Source organism: Malaclemys terrapin, chromosome 11 (genome assembly GCF_027887155.1).
Source record: "Malaclemys terrapin pileata isolate rMalTer1 chromosome 11, rMalTer1.hap1, whole genome shotgun sequence".
Lineage (NCBI taxonomy): Eukaryota > Metazoa > Chordata > Testudines > Emydidae > Malaclemys > Malaclemys terrapin.
Genome location: NC_071515.1, coordinates 71863978 through 71884418, shown reverse-complemented (window position 1 = coordinate 71884418; position 20441 = coordinate 71863978). Strand labels below are relative to the sequence as shown.

At 42.6% G+C, this 20441-nt stretch overlaps 2 protein-coding genes across 2 annotated transcripts in view; one reads left to right on the top strand and one right to left on the bottom strand.

Moving 5' to 3' along the window:
• LOC128845079 (uncharacterized) overlaps positions 1–20441 on the bottom strand; it is a 79694-nt gene that overhangs the window by 44944 nt on the left and 14309 nt on the right. The window contains exon 2 of the mRNA XM_054043296.1: positions 18449–18845. The gene's annotated coding sequence lies outside the window, so the exon portion shown is untranslated. The remainder of the gene's footprint in view (positions 1–18448; positions 18846–20441) is intronic.
• The window catches only part of RALB (RAS like proto-oncogene B), an 80374-nt gene continuing 65220 nt past the window's right edge, over positions 5288–20441 (top strand). Inside the window, exon 1 of the mRNA XM_054043298.1 lies at positions 5288–5426. The gene's annotated coding sequence lies outside the window, so the exon portion shown is untranslated. The remainder of the gene's footprint in view (positions 5427–20441) is intronic.

The following is a 20441-nucleotide window of genomic DNA, read 5'->3' as shown; positions in this document are numbered from 1 at the left end:
ATGGAAGCAGGCTGAGGGCATGTCTGGGATGGGACGTGAGTGGGAGCGGGGAGTGGAGGAGCAGAGTTCCACTACACCTGATTCTCTGCAGGCATAGGCTCCATTAGAGCGACTAGTCTAATTTTCACTGCTGTAACTTCCACTGGGGCTCGGCCAGCAAGGAACAGATAGCTATAATCAATTCCCTGAGGCTCCCACCCACCCAGCAATAAATTGCAGCTCAGACAATGTGGAGAATTGGGGGCCTTAACCTTTTACAATAGATTCACTGAACCTGGCACAGGAAGGTGTAAGTTGCACCTCTTGGACCAACCTCCCAACCAAAGGCTCTTGCATAAATTAAGTTGTCATGGGATAAAAGGGAAGGTCCTTTCATGGATTGAGAACTGGTTAAAAGACAGGGAACAAAGGGTAGGAATTAATGGTAAATTCTCAGAATGGAGAGGGATAACTAGTGGTGTTCCCCAAGGGTCAGTCCTAGGACCAATCCTATTCAACTTATTCATAAATGATATGGAGAAAGGGGTAGAAAGTGAGATGGCAAAATTTGCAGATGATACTAAACTGCTCAAGATAGTTAAGACCAAAGCAGACTGTGAAGAACTTCAAAAAGATTTCACAAAACTAAGTGATTGGGCAACAAAATGGCAAATGAAATTTAATGTGGATAAATGTAAAGTAATCCACATTGGAAAAAATAACCCCAACTATACATACAATATGATGGGGGCTAATTTAGCTACAACAAATCGGGAAAAAGATCTTGGAGTCATCATGGATAGTTCTCTGAAGATGTCCATGCAGTGTGCAGAGGCAGTCAAAAAAGCAAACAGGATGTTAGAAATCATTAAAAAGGGGATAGAGAATAAGACGGAGAATATATTATTGCCCTTATATAAAGCAATGGTACGCCCAGATCTTGAATACTGTGTACAGATGTAGTCTCCTCATCTCAAAAAAGGTATACTGGCACTAGAAAAGGTTCAGAGAAGGGCAACTAAAATGATTAGGGGTTTGGAACGGGTCCCATATGAGGAGAAATTAGAGGCTAGGACTCTTCAGTTTGGAAAAGAGGAGACTAAGGGGGGATATGATAGAGGGATATAAAATTATGAGTGATGTGGAGAAAGTGGATAAGGAAAAGTTATTTTACTTATTCCCATAATACAAGAACTAGGGGTCACCAAATGAAACTAATAGGCAGCAGGTTTAAAACAAATAAAAGGAAGTTCTTCTTCACACAGCGCACAGTCAGCTTGTGGAACTCCTTACCTGAGGAGGTTGTGAAGGCTAGGACTATAACAGCTTTTTAAAAGAGAACTGGATAAATTCATGGAGGTTAAGTCCATTAATGGCTATTAGCCATGATGGGTAAGGAATGGTGTGCCTAGCCTCTGTTTGTCAGAGGATGGAAGTTCACTCCCTCTGGGGCACCTGGCATTGGCCACTGTCGGTAAACAGAATACTGGGCTAGATGGACCTTTGGTCTGACCCAGTATGGCTGTTCTTATGTTCTCGTTCTGGAGGGTGGAGCAGGAGATTCATCCCAAAGAGGGGGACAGGTTGGGTTGCTGCTACCTGCCCTCCACTGGGTGGGGACATCTTTAAAATCCGCTGGGGGCTTCACAGAGGTAATGCTAGCATGGCCCAGTTCTGCAACAGATCTGACCTCCTTTCCCTCCCCATGGTAGTAGAGGGAAAGGTTCGGTGTTCTCTCCAGCTTCAGGCTTTCTTCCATCAGAAACTACTCTGGGAAAGTTGGCATGGAGTGTGATAGGAATGTAGCCCTTTCTAGCTGTGTTTCTCCATCTGTCAAATAGACACAGTCCTTTCCTACTTCACAAGGGTATTGTAAGGATTAATTAGTTAATGTGTTTATAGCACTAAGTATGATTTATTATTCAAATATCCGTAACCATAGCATTTCCCCCTCCTGCTCTAAACCTCTTGGGATTTAGCTCCGAGAGACCATATGCTCGCGGCAGGACGTAAGGCTAAGTCCTCTGTGCTATTTTCCGGCATCTGCATCCCACTTAACTTTTTCTGCTGACTCTTTTGCCTCTGGGTGCCTGAAAGTAATTGTAACATAGTCGCACTGAATTCTCCTGAGTGCAGAAATAGCAAGTAAAGGCAGAGGATTCCTTTTCCAATTTATGCTTTTTTGTTTGTTGGTTTCAGTGTTGGGAAATTAACACTACCTCCCATTGCTCACTGCTAAATATTTAGAATTTTTAATTACTGCAGTAACTCATGATGTCATAAAATAACAATCTCAGTATACATTTGAAAAGCATGCTTCAACTAGAAGGACTTCAATAGAGTTACTCCTGATTTGCAGAGGAATGAAAGGAGAATCAGATCCTCTGTGTGTTGTAGGAATCACATCACCGAGTACTGAAATGCAGCTACTTCTGGGGTGGAACACGGCAGCTGTTCAATAGTTCACAGCAACTCTTTGCAGTAATTTAAGAGCAAAGAATGCAGTATACACTTGAAATTATCTAGAAACCTAAGGAAGTAGAATGAACTTCAGACTTTTATAAATCAATTTATATGCCAGCCACTGTCAAGAAACTGTAGAGGTTTCATTTAGGAATGTGACAGGTACCTAGGCAATAACTAATTTTTACATGGTGGCCATTTTAATTATAGTCCTGCTGCCTCAAGGTGATTTCCTGATGCCACTCGCTGTCTGTCCCCAACTCCTGAGAATCTCCTTCCTTCTCGCCTCTATGGAGGCTTCCTCCCTCCCTCTACCATTTCATTTCCCTCTACCTCCTACTCACCATTGCTCTCTCCTGCTGCCCTCCACAACACTAAAGTCTTCTTTCTTCCATTCTCACCAGCTGCAGTTCCCTCTCATGGCCTTCTCCAGCACCTAAGATCCATCACTTCCCAGAGTATCCAGATCAGTGTTCACTGTCTGATAATGAGAGAAGATACCCTGAATCCAGAGAAAGGAGGCTCTTTTTGTATGAACTGGCCTCAAACACTCTTGAATCACTATATAGGAAGCACCTTCTGACGTACCTGTAGCGCCATATAAATAACAACACAATACGTCAAATCCATGCGGTGCCTCAGTGCTTTACAATGAAGGAGTCAGAAGGTTAAATGAAACTCAGCTCCTAAATTAAGGCAAGGTCCAGCTCTTAAGATCAAGGCCCTGGATAGGCAGAGCTCAAGGGACTGAGCCTTTGAGAATCAAAGAAAATTGCAAACATTTAGGAGAAGGAGGCCCTTCTAACAGAGAAAAGAGCATGAGAGCCCCCAAGGAATGCATGCAAGGGACAAGCAGAAATTGGTAGCATAACAAAGGTGGCTTAATAAAAGTGGAGCAGAATTTTACATCGTAGGCCTTATTCTAATCATGTTTACACTGGGGTCAATCAGGTCACACACAGGTGAAAAATCAGTGTGTAACTGAAAACAGAATTGGGTCCAATGTGTTTGGAGCTACTCTGGGGTAGCTTCTTAAGATAGGAGGTTGCTTAATAAGGGTGATCTCTTGTAGAGGTTTCACCATACTATTAAAAATCAAGGTGGAGGAAAGAGAAACAAAAATGTGTGCATGTTTTTTGTGGGGGCAAACTTCATAGTCTCCAAGAGGGGATGCGTGTGTCTATTGATCTAGATTCCTACACCATACTCACCACCCTAGTATCAGAGGGCCTTACTTCATCAGATTTGTCTGCCCAATTTCAGATGCCACCAGCCTCCACTGCTCAAAGCCCCCATAGTAATTGGAGATGTTTAACCATCCATTCTGAAGTGGAATCAATTAGAAAAGCCCCAAAATGTGACCATAAAAGCTTTACAACCAAAATGTTTGTGTGTTTCAATTTATTCTGTTGGTTGTTTGCTCTTTTGGGAGGTTTCTTTGGATACCTTAACATTTGAGAAATAAGCATTTTACCAGCTGCCGCGATTAGGCTGTAAACTATTCTCTTCTTAAATAACATAGACTAGTTCCTGAAAGTGAAAGGCTGTGACTTCCACTGGCCAAGAGCACAAGCAGAATAAGAACACTGGCACCTAAGGACTTGTTTAAACACTGGAACTGAAAAAGCAACACTGCTGTGTGGATCAGAGTGGAGGGTTTTTTAACAAATCTGAAATATCCCAAGGACCCAGCTACTGAAATGCCTTAAAAGTCATAAGCCAGGTTCTAAAAATCAACACAGATTGCGACTGAAGGCCGATACAAGAGTGCTGAAATAGGAGTTACTGTATCGTTTGCTGTGGAGGCCCAATCCCGGTGAGTAGCCTCGATGGTGAATCCTGAATGAGCTGAAGCCAGGAGACCAACTAGAGAGGAAGTCCAGCAAATGGGGAATTGTAAACTTGGGAAGGAGATTTGGAAGGCGTGTGCAGTGCAGTGATGCAATAGTTGGCCACAGCAAACAGCATGGAAAACATTTTTATGTGCTCAAAGATTGTGTAATGAAATTATATTGCTTTTTCTTGACTGCTATTTGAGGTCATTGTATAAACAAGGGGTATCCTGACAATGTGAGGGAGAAAAATGGGTGACAGTTAATTTAGAACATCTGCTTTGCTCCAAAGACTTACTCATTCCTATTTTAAAGAATATAAATGGTAACCTGAGAAACAGACTATAGTGACATGGCCTGGATTATTTTTACATGGGATTACAATTAGAGATTGTCTTGAGACACAAAGTCTGGAGCTGGATCCAAACCTGCACAAAGCGTGGATCTGAACTTGCACATTGACTTTCAATGAAATTTAGGAACCCAAGTGCTAAGTCACTTCTGAAAATGGGGTTTAGGCTCCCCAGTTACTGAGGGGCTTTTGAAAATTGTACTCATGGTTTCTTCACTGAAGAATTTAAAAGATAAGGTCCTGGTCCTGCTATTGGATCTATGCAAGTGGACTCTCGTGCCTGCATGAGCTCTGCGGGAGTCAATGGAACCCTGTGCAGGTACAAGGATGTCCCTGCATAGATCTGATCACAAGATGAGGGCCTACTCCTCATAAAATGATGAATGAGGGCAACAAACGAAGCAGGAAAGGAGGACAAAGACCTTAGCAGCAAGTCCATGATGTTGCTGGGCTGTTGATATCTTAAATACTGGTTTATAAGTAGTCATGTCTGTTAGTTGTAACTTTTATTGAGAGGGGGAGGAGGGCCAGAGATATTGTCCATCCCTTGGCTCAGAAGAGTTGACATTTCAGTTCTCTCCGTTTCCTGGTGTTTAGAACGAGCGTATGATATCACATCCTGAGCCCTTCCCCTTTCTCCTTGCCCTGTGAAGCACTAGGAGGAGTCCAGCCGCAGTCACTGTGAACTGGCCTGGAACGCTGTAGCTGATTGTGTGGGGCTGCTTTTGCCACTGACTGCCTGCTTCATGCGTGCTCTCTGAGGAATAGCAGCTAGAAGACTAACAGCCCTTCTGAGCACAGTGAGTATCAGCTAATTAAGCTAACAATTTCTCTAAATCAGAAAGCAGTATCAAGAAAACTGTGCTTGCACCCTGGGATAGTTAATAAAACCCAAAGAACAACACCCCACTTTCGCTTTCCATCAGTGAAGCAAACAAGGAACAGCTGAGTTTCCTGATATACCTGGAGTGAAAGGGGCAGCGGATGGGCTGTCTAGAGTACAGAAATTAGATCATTGGTGGGTGCCAGTGGCAGGGGAGGAACGAGGCATACTCATTGTATGAGGCAATGGAGCACTCGCTATGGAGATACAGGAAAAAAACTACTACTTTGTTTACATGTGACTGAACGAAAACTTGACATTGCAATAATGCTGTATGACAAGCACATCTTACTTTTGTTGCATCTCCTTTGACTTAAATGAGCTTCAGAGTATTAGATGGCAGTAAACTTAATATAAAGGGACTCAAAAGGCCATTTTCTTCTGCTAATCTCGATTCATCCCTAAAGCTCACAGACTGAGCAAACTTATCAAGAGTGAGTCATTGACGCTCCTTAGCATAACTACCAAATGTTATTGCTCCTTCTGCATTAATCTATATCTGTTTCTAGCTCTGACATTTAGAGCAAAGGAAGATCTAAATGTAAAGAGTTCGACTATTCTTGGTGGTGCAAGGACTGGACCTTCTTGTATTAGTTGTCTGTGTAATGCTAGAATATCTTAGAAATACAATGTGCAGCCACTTCCAGTATAAGGAGTTTTATAGTGAAGACAAATCTTCAGCTTGCCTTCTGCAATGTGGTTCTGTAGATACAAGCTAAGTTATTCATTAACACAGAAAGCTGATTTATTTTAAAGGGATACTGTCCAATTTCACATTTCACTTACTTTAACAGCCTCTGAAACATAGCGCCAGAATCTGCTACTCTTTACTCACATTGAGTATTACCTTATTCTGACTTTAATGGGACTGCTCGCAGAATAAGGTACTACTTGATAAGAGTGGCAGAATCCAACCTTTAGGTTTTATGTCACTCATACACTTCATAAAACTTAAAATATCAATATTCAGTATAAAATTTATAACTGCCATATAAAACACTCAAATCAATCCCCATATCTAGTTCATGAAGCAACCCCCTTCCTAGCTGCTTGCAAAAGACGTGCTGTTATAGTATAGGGTTACCATACGTCCGGTTTTTCCTGGACATGTCCGGCTTTTCGGCAATCAAACCCCCGTCCAGGGGGAATTGCCAAAAAGCCAAACATGTCTGGGAAAAATACCGGCCGGGCACTTCCTCTCCTGCGGCTGCTCTGCTCCTCCCCGGACTCAGACTTCGGCTCTGTTTAAGAGCCAAGCTGCCCGAGCCACCACTACCGGCTTCGGGCAGCCCCCGTGCCTCCGGACCCTGCGCCGCCGGAGCAGAGCAGCTGGAGCCAGGGAGGAGAAGTGCCCGGCCGGGGGCGCAGGGTCCGGAGGCATAGGGGCTGCCCGAAGCTCGAGTGCTACCGGCTTCATGGTTTGCCGGGCAGCCTCCAGAACCTGCGCCCCCGGCTGGGCGCTTCCCCTCCCGGGCTCCAGCTGCGCTGGGGAAGCGCCGGCCGGGGCCGCAGGGTCTGGAGGCTGCCCGGCAAACCGTAAAGCCGGTAGCGCTCGGGCAGCCCTTTTCGCGTGGCTGGGAGGGAGGAGGGGGAATTAGGGCGGGGACTTTGGGGAAGGGGCGGGGAAAGGGGCGGGGCTAGGGCCCGTGGAGTGTCCTTTTTTTTATTTTTTAAATATGGTAACCCTATTATAGTAGCAAATGCCAGTCTGATTCCAAACTGTTCCTTTCAAAACAAAAAAGAATTGCTACACTTTCTATAAGATACATACAAGCTAGTAACGTGCTCCTACTGTGGTTTACATGCATGCACTTCATTTTGAGTCTGACCTACAGATAGCATGGTGATATTTTTGTGAATGAAAGGGAGGGACCAATAATTGTGGCTTGACTTGCTAACAATATAGGCATAGTTTAGCCTATCAGAGTTTAGCAGGAGCTGCACCTCTTTCATTATGTGGTGCCTGAGTGCATCCTCCAATACCTTCCTGCTGTGCTTCTTATCCACCTTTTCTCTGCTTACTGCAGTTCTATCAGCAGTTGTATAGGGGCACCTGAGCAGGAGAACAGTAGAGAGGATCATCTTTGTCTACTGTCATCTCCTCTGTCTTGTGAGTTTTCCAGAGAAGACTCAGAAGGTAAGGGGTTTAGAATTGTCTTGGAAGTTAAAGGCAGCTGACTACTGGACACTCATCCATTGCAAACAGTTATTTCTCTGGCTCCTCCTCCATTTTGATAGTTCCACTCAGATCTAGAAGGTGAGGGATACCTCTTACATGCTTGCTCTTCACTCAGAAAGGTCTGCTTCTCCAGTGCAGCTCTGCATGAACCAAAGCATGCTGGTAAAGATGTGGGAGCACGGTGCATCCGGTTCCATGATGTCTGTCTAATGTCCTCCTATGTGCTGCTGGATCTAGACTTAGGAATATAGGCGTAGTTGTACCAGATCAACTCAGTGGTCCACCTAGTGCAGAATCCTGTATCGGATGCTTCAGAGGAAAATGCAAGAAATCCTGTAGTGGAAAATGTATGGAATAAATTGTTCATAGAGGAATCTTCTCTCTAATATCCATGTGTTAATGGCTGACTTATGTCCTGAAGCATGAGGATTTATATCCCTTTTATCTCATCTGATGTAACTGTGGATATTCTCTTTACCATATAAATGTTCAGTCCCTTTTTTGAATCCTACTAAGCTCTTAGTCTCAGTGATATCTTATCATAGAATCATTGAAATGTAGAAGTGGAAGGGACCTTGAGAAGTCATCATCTCCAGCCCTCTAAACTGAGGCAGGATCAAGTAAACTTAGACAATCCCTGAGGGGTGTTTGTCCAACCTGTTCTTCAAACCCTCCAATGATGGGGATTCCATAACCTTGTTGGCAATCTATTCCAGTATTTAACTATCCTCATAGTTAGAAAGTTTTTCCTAATAGCTAACCTAAATCTGCCTTGCTGCAGATTAAGACCATTACTTCCTGTCCTACCTTCAGTGGGCATGGAGAACAATTGATCACAGTTGTCTTTCTAGCAGCCCTTAACATATTTAAGTCCCCCCTCAATCTTCTTTTCTCAAGAGTAACCATGCCCAGGTTTTTTTGGCCTTTCCTCATAGTTCAGGTTTTCTAAACCTTTTATAATTTTTGTTGCTGTTCTTTGGACACTCTCCAGTTTGTCCATATCTTTCCTAAAGTGTGGCACCCAGAATTGGACACACTACTCCAGCTGAGGCCTCACCAGTGCTGAGCAGAACAGGACAGTTTCCTCCCATGTCTTACATATAACACTCTTGATAATACACCCCAGAATATTTAGCCTTTTTCGCAACTGCATCACATTTTTGTGATTCACTATAACCCGCAGATGCTTTTTAACAGCACTACTACCTAGCCAGTTATTCCCCATTTTTAAGTTGTAGATTTGATTTTTCCTTCCTAAGTTAAGTACTTGGCTCTTATCTTTATTGAATTTCATCTTACTGAATTCAGATCAATTGTCTAATTTGTCATGGTCCTTGTGAAGTCTAATTCTGTCCTCCGAAGTGCTTGCAACCCCTCCCAGTTTGGTGTCATCTGTAAACTTTATAAGCATACTCTCCACTCCATTATCCAAGGCATTAATGAAAATATTGACTAGTATCGGACCCAGGACTGACGGCTGCGGGACACCTCTAGATACACCCTCTCATTTTGACAACAAACCATTGATAACTGTCTAAGTATGGTCTTTGAACCGGCTGTGCGTCCACCTTATAGTAAATTCACGTAGAATGCATTTCCGTAGTTTGTTTATGAAAATGTCATGTGGAGACTGTCAAAAGCCTTACTAAATTGAGATATACTATATCTACTGCTTCTCCCCTGTCCACTAGGCCAGTAACCTTGTGACTATGAGTTCCAAAGATTATGATTTTGATAAATCTGGTAATGTGAAATTGTTTTTAAACTTGATGCCTTTCAATTGCATTGGATATCACCTTGTTTCTGAATAACTAGAGAGGACAACTCATTTTACCTTCTTATAATATACCATTTATCCTTACTCCATTTGCTATAGCCTACCCATGACTGCCAAGTTTCTTTAAATAGCCTTTTCTGAGAGCCTTTGTTGACTGTTTCTCCTGTTGTGCACTATTTTATTGTCTAATAGATTGGCGAGACCTGACTTTCCTTTATAGATGCCATGCTAGTGTGACCCTATAATATCATGTTCATCTCTGTGTTTAATAATTTCTGCACTGCCTTCTATCCAAGAACCTATAAGTGTGTCACAAACAATTAATTAAGTCTCACAAAGAACTTGTGAGGTAGGTCAGTATCATTTCCCCATCCCCCATTTTACAGAGTGGAATGGGGAAACTGAGGCACAATTAAGATTTGCCCAGCATCACACAGTGAATCAGTGCCAGAGCTGCAATTGGAATCCAGTCTCATCTCCCTGTCCTGTGCTCTACTCAACAGACCACACTTATCCCCTATATAGCTTAAGATAGATCTCTAAGATGATGAAAACAATTGTTTTGAAATTGCATGCTTGATTATTATATTTTAATTTCTCCTAAATAAGGAGAAATTTTAGCAACATGGTTGGTTGGTGTTTTGTTTGCTCAGTTAAGAAGTCATTTTTACTTATCAGTTTGCCATATTTTGCTCATAGTAGCACTGACTGTCCCCAGATAACTATTCTCAAAGAGATCTCTGCTGAAAAACAAGGGACACACTTAAAACACATTTTGGTCTCTTTACTGACAACATGGCAATGCCCTTTTTCATGCTCTGCAGCAGTTACACATAATAACGCACATAACTTTAACAAATTGAGCATAACAATGTTATTGCCCCTGGTGCCTAAAAGATCTTGCTGCTGGCTATGTTCTCTCTAAATGAAAATGTAGCCTTAGGCATGTGAGAATAATTGGATCTTTAAGAAGTATCTGCTTGGATGTGCAGATACTGTGTATTATGTGTATTGTATTGTGTTGTGTCATCTCTGAATAAAACAGTGCACAAAAGGATACAATCTTTGAAAACAGGTTTAAATTAATACTGCCTAAGTATAGACTTATAGCAAGTCACAACAAGCTTTATAGATGTAGTGAGCATACTCTGCATATTTGTCTGGGTTCATGTGATCCATAGACTTTCCTATCACACTGCTAACAAGGGATTGCATACTTCACTTTGTTGTCTAATAGCGGGAAGAATAAATGGGCCAAAAACATGTTTAGGTTGGGGTGCGGGGAGGGAATAGTGTCACCTTGGCATGCTCCCAAGCCCCGGAGACTGTGGAAGCTGTTAGACTGAACATGCATGCCTGAATTAGAACTAATTTGAATCCTTTGGTTGCTTAATTAATATTAAGTGCCAAGCACGTCTTAGTAGGTATAGGACTCTGCCTTCAGTTACACTAGTGTAAATCAATGGCCCTGCATAGTATTGAGTATCATGAGGCATGCCTGTGATGTGGAATTCAGTGCAAGGCAGATGGCACCAAGGGTGTTATCCACAACAGCTGTGTTGACCTACAGGATACCAATATAAGCCAAACTACCTCTTGACTTCCCCCTCAAAAGGTGTATATAACATCACACATACAGAGCAAGGCTTTGCAAACAACCTCCTAAACTAATTGTAAGTAAATCAGAAAAATAAACTAAAAGTTTAGCTGTTTCACCACTGAATGCAATTCAGATCCTGTGTGGTGGAGGCATTCAGAGATGTTCTTTTAAGGGTTGGCATTCCATGGTATGTAGGCAATTCAAAAGGAACTCACCATATTATGAATATAATGCAGAAGCGGAGGTGTATTTTATCCCATGTATCGGAGGTTAGGTAAAGCCAAGCAGCATTCAAGTGGTTCATTCAGTTCTGGTGAGGGGAAGTTACATCAGAAAGCTAATGCCATTCTATCTCCTCCTTTGAGTTAACATATCTAACCCACCGTCTTTTTTTTTTTTTCTTTCTTCTGAATGGTTTTCAAATTTTAATGATGAGCATATTCTGCATGCATCATTATGGCTCAGTCAACAGCACTCACCTTTGGGTGAGAAAATCATTGGTTCAAGTACTGCACCAGGGGTCTGATGGAGCTACCATTAAAGTCCAGGGGAGTCTTTTCACAGACTTGAGTGTTGAATCAAAATCTAGAAAATGGTCTGATGTCAAATGATGACAGTACGCAAGGCAATACTACAGAGATGTGCATCTAACAGTGGTTGGAGGGTCTGTCTTTTGGAGATGATGGGCTCTATTGTCTAATGCTCATTACTGGGCAGATGGTATTTAATGGCCCGATCCAAAGCCCACTGAAGTCAATGGAAAGACTCCTTTTGACTTTAGTGGATTTTGGATCAGATGCAAATAAAGCTGAGTAAATAACTAAAAAAAAAATTCCATGAATATTCACTATGCTCCCTTTGTGTACAGTTGCTACCAGCAATCTAGCAAACAAGTTTACCAGCAGGAACGTTTGTGGAAACTGCAAATTTTAATTAAACACTTGAGAATATTTGCGCAAAGCAAACTTGGGAATCATAAATGTGAGTATTCTGACAGAAACCCAGGTCTGAGTTACTCGTCTAATCCAGAAATGGAAACAATATGTGGCCGATGTGTCTGATAAAAACTAATGAGAAGAGCTAGAATGTTGACAACTGAATATTCACAAAGAGCTATGCATGAAGAGTCTATAGACTAAGAAATATATTCACAGAAACTATTCAGCAAATATCTTTGAATAATGAATGACTTTGAGAAAATTGCCCATGGACAGTCTGAATGAGAAGGAAGGGTGTTTAATTTATTATTAGGTGGAGAAAGCTCTGGCAAAGAGATGGGGCTCATATTTTTGTCCTGGAAGCAATGGAACTTATGGATATTCTCATCTTTTGGGGAACAGAGTTAGGGAGTAGATAACCTACAAGCTTCTATGACTAAGACATCATGTCACTTCACTTTAATCCTCAAATTTATTTTAAAAACGTACAGTGAAAACTCGAGTAATCTTTACTCATGTAGCTCGTCCCATTACTAGTTGATGTTTCTAAATAGGTCCTGAACGGTCTTGTGATAGTGTTTCAGCACAGAAGGGAAGCATTCAGGGGACAGTAGTTCCTAGAAGTGATGGGAGTTGTAGACATGGCAGCAGTGCGTGCTGGGAAAAGGATATAAAAGAGATCCCTTTTCCCCTGTTGGAGAGTGAGCAAGAAACTGAGGTACAGCCACATCTTTGCTCCGAGAAGGTAAGCCAAAGTATTCATCATGCAAGGCTTGCAAAAAGGGTCCTTGAACTCTCCCTGCAGAATTAAGAATGCAAATGCAACACTGTGTTGCTAGTGCATCCGAAACAGAAAGTGAAATTGAGAAGAAACCGAGAATAAATGAAAGTGAATTGACTGGTCTGTTTTCATTGTGCAAGTTGAGCGAAAGGCACAAAGTAAACAAACAGCATAGATGTTGAAAAATGAATTACCTCATTATCTTAAACTATATTAATTATCTAACGTGGTGTTAGCAAGGTAGGCAAGGTACAATTTTTCCCCAGCATTCCATCATCATGTGCTAATCATAGCATCATAAGGAAAGATTTTAAAATATCTTGGCTCTTTCAACATACAAATACCTATAGGAATGTTTCTTGCAGAAACTGGGTTCAGTTAGACAAATACAAGATGAAACTATTAATCTTGGGGGAAAGTCTTTTGTGTTTGTTGCGTTTCAACGGAAACTATTTTGCTTGAGGACTAGCTTCCGTTTCCAACTATGGCTGGGTTTCAACAATGACAGTTTAGAAGACTAGCTTTGGGCCACACAGCGGTGTTTGCACCTTGCTTTAATGGGCGGATGTGCTTAATTAACCTTTATCTCTGAAGTAGCAGACATTCTGGCAGTATCAAGGAATGTTTAAGGGAAGACAGTCGTCATAGCAATAACCCTAGACACATTCTATACATCCAAGAGCACTGTTAGTACTGTTAATATATTTGTTTATGTTTAGCCATAGCAGTTCCCTGGAGATCTGCCTATTAGTTAGGGTTGCCATCTGTCTGGGTTTTGGCTTCTGTGTCCGGGTGCCATTTAGGGTTGCCAGGTGCCTGGTTTTCAACTGGAAAGTCTGGTCGAAAAGGGGACCTGGCGACCCTACGTGGCACTCGAACCAAAAGTCCGGTTACTGCAAGGTAAGAGGAGGTGCCAGTTTATTAAGCTGTACCAGCTCCTACTCAGCCCAGACCACCTCTTACCTGCAGGCAGGCTCCTTGAGACGATCCAGCAATCGACAGGGGGAGGAGTGCATGCAATGGGGGTGGGGTCTCGAAGGAAGAGGTAGAGAAGGGGCGGGGCCTTGAGGGAAGAGGTGGAGCAGAGGCGGGGCCTTGGGGAAAGCGGCGCGGTCGGGGCAGGCCTCAGGGGTCCGGTTACCAGCACTTCGAATGGTGGCAAGCCTACTATTAGTCATAATACTAAGCAGTTATTTCTCCATAGTGCTCTACAACCATTAATTGGTGAATCCTCACAAGATCCCTGAGGATTAGGTAAAAAAAAATATTATCCCCTTTCTATAGATGGATCAACTGAGAGGTTAAGTGACAGGCCAGGTATACTCAAAAAAGTTAGGTCAACCTATCCACATCGCTCAGGGGCATGAAAAATCTACACTCCTGAATGACATAGTTAAGCCGAGCTAACCCCTGGTGTAGACAGTGCTAAGTCGACGGAAGAACTTCTCGGGGAGGTGGTTTACCTACCTGAACCCCTCCCATCAGCATAGGGAGTGTCTATACTGAAGCGCTACAGCTGCAGCTTTTTAATTGTAGACATGTCCACCGTGTAAATAATCAGCAGTGCTAAGATTGGAATTCAGTTCTTGGCGTCTAGTTCTGTACTCTGGCTGCTTGGCCTACGTTTTAGCAGATAAAGAGTTGATTTCTTCTGATAACTGATCAAACTTAATTGCCGGATTAAGAGTTTGCATTACAAATCTTCAGATGGTTCTGACTCATCTCCGTTGGTTTTTACTGGAGGCCAATAGCTCCAGCATCATGTAGACCCTGGCTGTTAACCCATTCTGGGCAAGAGCCAATAACATTTTTGTTACTGCCCATTGGTCAGCATTACAAAGCTAGGCTCACGTAGGCTCCTCTACCAACAGTGGATTTCCCATTGATGACGGGAGGATTGCATAAAGATTGAGGTTCGACTAAAACCCTTATGTAGTGATTTAGGGTGAGATTTTCAAATATTGGCCAAAATCTGCAGTAATTAGGCCCATGCTGACTGCTTTTGAAAATCCCACCCTGGACTTTTAGTGAATAAAATTACTGTTCGATTCAGTATCACTCAGTGAGAAAACAAAATCTGCAGCATACTTTCAGGACAACCGATGTTCCTTCCCTTTCTTTAGCCATTTGCATGTACCTGCTTTCCACACACAACTGCAGTAATTACGAGTGCATAACTCCCATGAAAATAAATGGAAATCTTGCATATGCATGGTCTGCAGGATCAGACTATGGATTGATTCGGCAACCTTTCACTTGTATGAATAATCTCGTCAGTTTCAATGGGTTTGGTAGTTCGGGCCATGTGTATTGTTGATAATAGAGGCTGAGCAGGGAGGAGAGAAGGTGAGCAAGGCTAGAGCTTGTTCCCATTGAAATTTATGGCAAAGCTCGAATTGATGCCACTTGGACCAGGATCAGGTATACATGACTGCACATCCTGAGCTAGTCCAAAAATTAAGAGTTGTTGAGAAGAATATTACTTGAACTAGCAGTGTAAATCTTACTACCAATTACCAAACTGAACATGGAAACAGAAATACAAGTTGAAACAATTACTTTATCTTCAGGGAAACTCTTTTGTTAATTGATTGAGATGGATGGAGTTTCAGCTGAAACTCCTGCTTAAGCACAATTGATACTGGATTCCTCCCTGGCTCAATTTCAATGCAGGCAGCCAGTTAACACACAGTGGAAAACTACAAAAACTCTCAGTTATGAAGTTCATCCCCTTACTTAGATGGATGGGAGCTAATTACATTTTTCCTCTTTGGACGAAGAACACGTTTCTGGTTTTGTCAGCATGTCTGATAATGGCAGGGGATTTTCTGAAGGTAATCCTGTAATGAAACGGCAGCCAGAGTTTGCTAATGTCACTCCTTGCGCTGTGTCTAAGAGCACTCTTTGATAATAATAAAAATATACTATAGGAAAAGCTGCTTTATTTCTTATACTCTCATTCCTCAGGAAGTCACTTTTGGTGTAAAAGCGTGTAAGTTACTTTATCTGGTGTAAATCTTTACGGAGAAGTCTTTCTGAACAAATACACCTTTCTGTCTTCATTCAAATCCCTTCTTAAAATGCATTTCTGCTATAAAGCATTTCTGTGCTTATCCACCAGGCGTTGCTATCTACTTCTTAACAAAAAAACCCTAACTCTGTCCAGTTACAGATGATGAGTTACTAATGCATGTTCAGTCAGGTCTTTGGAAAAGCACACTCCCTGGGCTGGATTCCCTTGCTCATTGGCATCCGCTGTTCTTTTTACTGTGCATTTTTTCGTTTTTTATTGTAATCTTCACAGGGAAGGGCCGTGTGTTTTTCTGCACCTCTTGGCACCAGGCATGTCTATGATTTGATGTAAATCAATAAAAATGAACCAGGAAACAAAAAGGCTCCCTTACAATGGAGGATAGGTCCATCAGTGGCTATTAGCCAGGATGGGCAGGAATGGTTACCCTAGCCTCTGTTTGTCAGAAGCTGGGAATGAGCAAATGGATCACTTGACGATTACCTGTCCTGTTCATTCCCTCTGGAGCACCTGGCACTGGCCACTGTTGGAAGACAGGATACTGGGCTAGATGGACCTTTGGTCTGACCCAGTAGGGCCAGTCTTATCTTAATGCAAATGAGCCTTACAGAAACAGCTGGCAAATTCCGCTCTTGGTTATACAGGTGTAAATCCAAAGCAGAACGTGACCGTGAGTCTCGATATAGAGTAGATGCTAATGGCAAGCACAGTAATGCCCTCTCTGCCACATGTATGTGCCTATTGTAATAATACTTAGCATTTTATATCTTAGAAGTGCTGTACAAATATTAAATAATCAGGACAACACCCTGTGAAATAGAAAGGTAAACGCTATCCTCATTTTACAGATTGGGAAGCTGAGTTATTGAATGCTAAGTGAGGCCACAGAGTGAGTCATTGTCAGAACCAGGATGAATACTGCAGGCTCTTAGTCTGGTGTTCAATCCATTAGACTACTCAGCCCCTATACTGCCTCCTGCAGTATGGTGCTAAGAATTGTCATGCGTAAGGAGCATGCATGTTTCTCACCTAATAGCAATGTTTAGAGTTTGTAAAAGGGTGGGTGAAGACTCCATTTTCTCTTAGTCAATAGGGGAAAATGTCCATAGCTATAGGGGCTAGACATGTACAAGTGTCACAACTGGGATAAAAAAAAACCCCACAAATTGTAAGCACATACCATGTTAGTAATAAGTATCAGGGGGTAGCCGTGTTAGTCTGTATCTACAAAAACAACAAGGAGTCTGGTGGCACCTTAAAGACTAACAGATTTATTTGGGCATAAGCTTTCGTGAGTAAAAACCTCACTTCTTCGGATGCACTTTCACTCTATGCATCCGAAGAAGTGAGGTTTTTACTCACGAAAGCTTATGCCCAAATAAATCTGTTAGTCTTTAAGGTGCCACCAGACTCCTTGTTGTTCATGTTAGTAATGAAAATTAAGAAAATATCTTACATTAACATAGCTCCTTCCAAGCCAAAAGTTGCCAAAGCACTTTACAAACTAATATAGGTGCCCAGCATGCTTAGGTGCCACAATCATCATCAACATAATACAATTATATGGTGATCACTTCCCCCACAATTGAAATGCATCCACTGCTGGGATGAAACATGGCAGTTGTTTAACAGCACTACACAACAGCTTATGAGAGGGAAGTAGTAAGACGACGCTCTCCATCTGAAACCGCAGGGAAATTTTCAGGAAGGCAGAATGTAATTACTTGCACTGGAATTTGGTTGGGATATCTTGCCAGCAAAGGCAGGGGCTGTTGTGGAGGCAGCAAGCTGAGACCGTGGAAGGAAGAGAGTGCATCCTGTTGCTTCATAGCTACCCCAGAGGAAAGAGGGGGCATCCTGCCCACTCATGCTAATCAATCAGCAAGGCGAGGCTAGCATTAGTTGTGGAAAAAGTGCATGTACCTTCCTCACTGAGGTAGGCGCGTGGGCAATACCTGCCAGAAAATTGAAGCAGTGCTCTGTTATAAAAAGATGTGCAATGCTTCGCACTAATTCACTGGGAATTAACTATTCAGAGGAAATGCAAAACTGAAGTTTTGACCACTTATGTTCATCAGTAAAAAGCAACAGAGGGTCCTGTGGCACCTTTAAGACTAACAAGTATTGGGAGCATAAGCTTTCGTGGGTAAGAACCTCACTTCTTCTCTTGCATCTGAAGAAGTGAGGTTCTTACCCACGAAAGCTTATGCTCCCAATACTTGTGTTAGTCTTAAAGGTGCCACAGGACCCTCTGTTGCTTTTTACAGATTCAGACTAACACGGCTACCCCTCTGATATATGTTCATCAGAGATCCCATAGTACTTTTTGCAGGTACAGGGTTGTTAGCCATGGTGTCCTGGGCAAATTCCAACTTGCATAATTATTGTCCTGCCTCCACAAAAGGCTTCAACTGAAGAAGTTAGTCCTTACTTCCTTTTCTAGAGAGGTATAGTAGAGTGTTTTTGCCCACTGTTAAATAGCTGCTGCATTTTGTTAGCTCATTTGAAGTATATTGCGTTTTGGTCATAGGTGGCAGTGCTTGGAAACTGAAAGCCTGTATTTATCCACAGAACAGGCAGTAGCAGTGTGAACTTCCCCCCACTATGCCATGCCAATATGCTTTAATTCTGACCTGAGAGCAGAGAGCGTTGTTCAGTTTCCGGAGCCCACTCAATCCTTTGCCTCTGCTGAGACTGCTAAGGTGTCCGTTGCATTTGTAGTTTTTGTGATGGTAACAACTTCCAGCCACTATTGTCCTAGGCTAGGTTTGAACCAGAACCCAGTCCATAACCACTTCCCTGATGGACTGGTCTGTATTCCATAGTAGTAGCCAGAGGGGTGGTGTCACCTCGGAGGTCTTGCTGTCCAGCTGGGAGCACCTCATGGGTCTGGGAGAGTGCATGTTCACATCAACTGTAGTCGCTGTTGCAGAGCATGACAGTGACCTGGGAGCTACCCCTCCAAATCTGCAGGGGAAGAGCAGCAAGCATCGCTGCTGGAATTTCGCTCGGCGAGATGGGATTAGGGAGCTAGAAAAGAAGGGACAGAGATGCATTAGTCTGTAATGTTCAGGTTGGTGTATCTGTGCAGCATGGCCCCAGCGGTCTGAAAAAAGTGAGGGCCTGTCATCAAAGGGGAGCAGCAGCTTCAGTAAGACAGAGCTTAAAGTGTGCCCCTTAGCAACCTGGCTCCCAGTAAATGTTGTTTTTGCTGGGTCTGTGACCCCTTGCAGCACTTTCCCTTCCCTCTCTTCCCCCCCACCCCACACTTTAAGCACTGCATGGCCCTGTGCTGCATGAAATGTGTGTCACCCACTAGTAGCTGGTCTGTAAATAATAAGCCTTACTCTTACCCCTACAGCCAGTAGAGGTATATTTTTAGCTCAAGTGGTAAGGGGCCTGTCTCTTGGAGAGAAAACTTGCACTGTCTGTTGCCCTGCCCCCCCATCCCCAGCTTGTCACGTTGATGGCCATGTGGTGCCTGCTTCATTTGCAAATTTAACACCATTAATCTGGGCTTGAATAGGGACTGGGAGTGGCTGGCTCATTACTGAAGCAGCTTTTCCTCTCCTGGAATTGAGAGCTCCTCATCTGTTATTGGGAGTGGACTACATCCACCCTGATTGAATTGGCCCTGTCAACACTGGTTCTCCACTTGTGAAGTAATTCCCTGCTCTCCATGTGTCAGTATATAATGCCTGCATCTGTAACTTTCACTCTATGCATCTGAAGAAGTGAGGTTTTTACCCACGAAAGCTTATGCCCAAACAAATCTGTTAGTCTTTAAGGTGCCACTAGACTCCTTATTGTTTTTGCTTATGACTGAAGTCTTTAGAGCTAAAGATTTATTACAACTGCCTTGGCTTGGCCTTCTTGCTATCAGTTCTTGCAAGAGGAGGTGAGGTGAGGAGGTGAAGGAAAGAGCTTATTCTACAGCTTGGGGATTTCTCTACTGGAGGTAGAAGAAAGAAATTGGTGAAACTGATGCGGTAGGTTGTAGGACAGCAATTAAAGGCAAAAACACATCAATCTATTCTACTTGTTTTTACACTGGGAGCTTCTGTGAACCGACAGACACATTCCTTTTAATTTATACCTGCTACAGAGAAACAAAACCCACTAATTACAAGAAAGTTCACCTGTGCCATGTTATAGCTGTGTCAAGGATCAACAGTTCAATCATGAGGTACAGTGAACTTGTTGCATGTGCAATAATCGCATGAGGATGCAGACAGATTTAAATCAACTTGGAAAGCTCTGGAGGTAGAGGAGAGTTTGTTTCCAACAGCTAGGAAATAAATCTCATTTAACCAGAACACGGTAGCATAACTGAGGTTGTGTCAGGACACACATGCTGGCATTGTAATAAGAATGCATGACCAACACAGATTCAAGAATTTATAAAAGGATGTTTCTATTTTAATTTATACAGATGATTTTTGAGGATGCAGAAGAGAGTCCTAGCTATAGACAAGAGGCTCAAACTTTTTATTTCCATTGCCAAAAAATTCCCCATGTTTCAGTTTTCAAATCTTAAGGTTTTTTTGTTTCTTCCTCCTCTGTTTCTTCTGTTATATTTACCTGCTTTTATTTTTAACTTTCATGCGAAGTAGCATATTGGCCTTA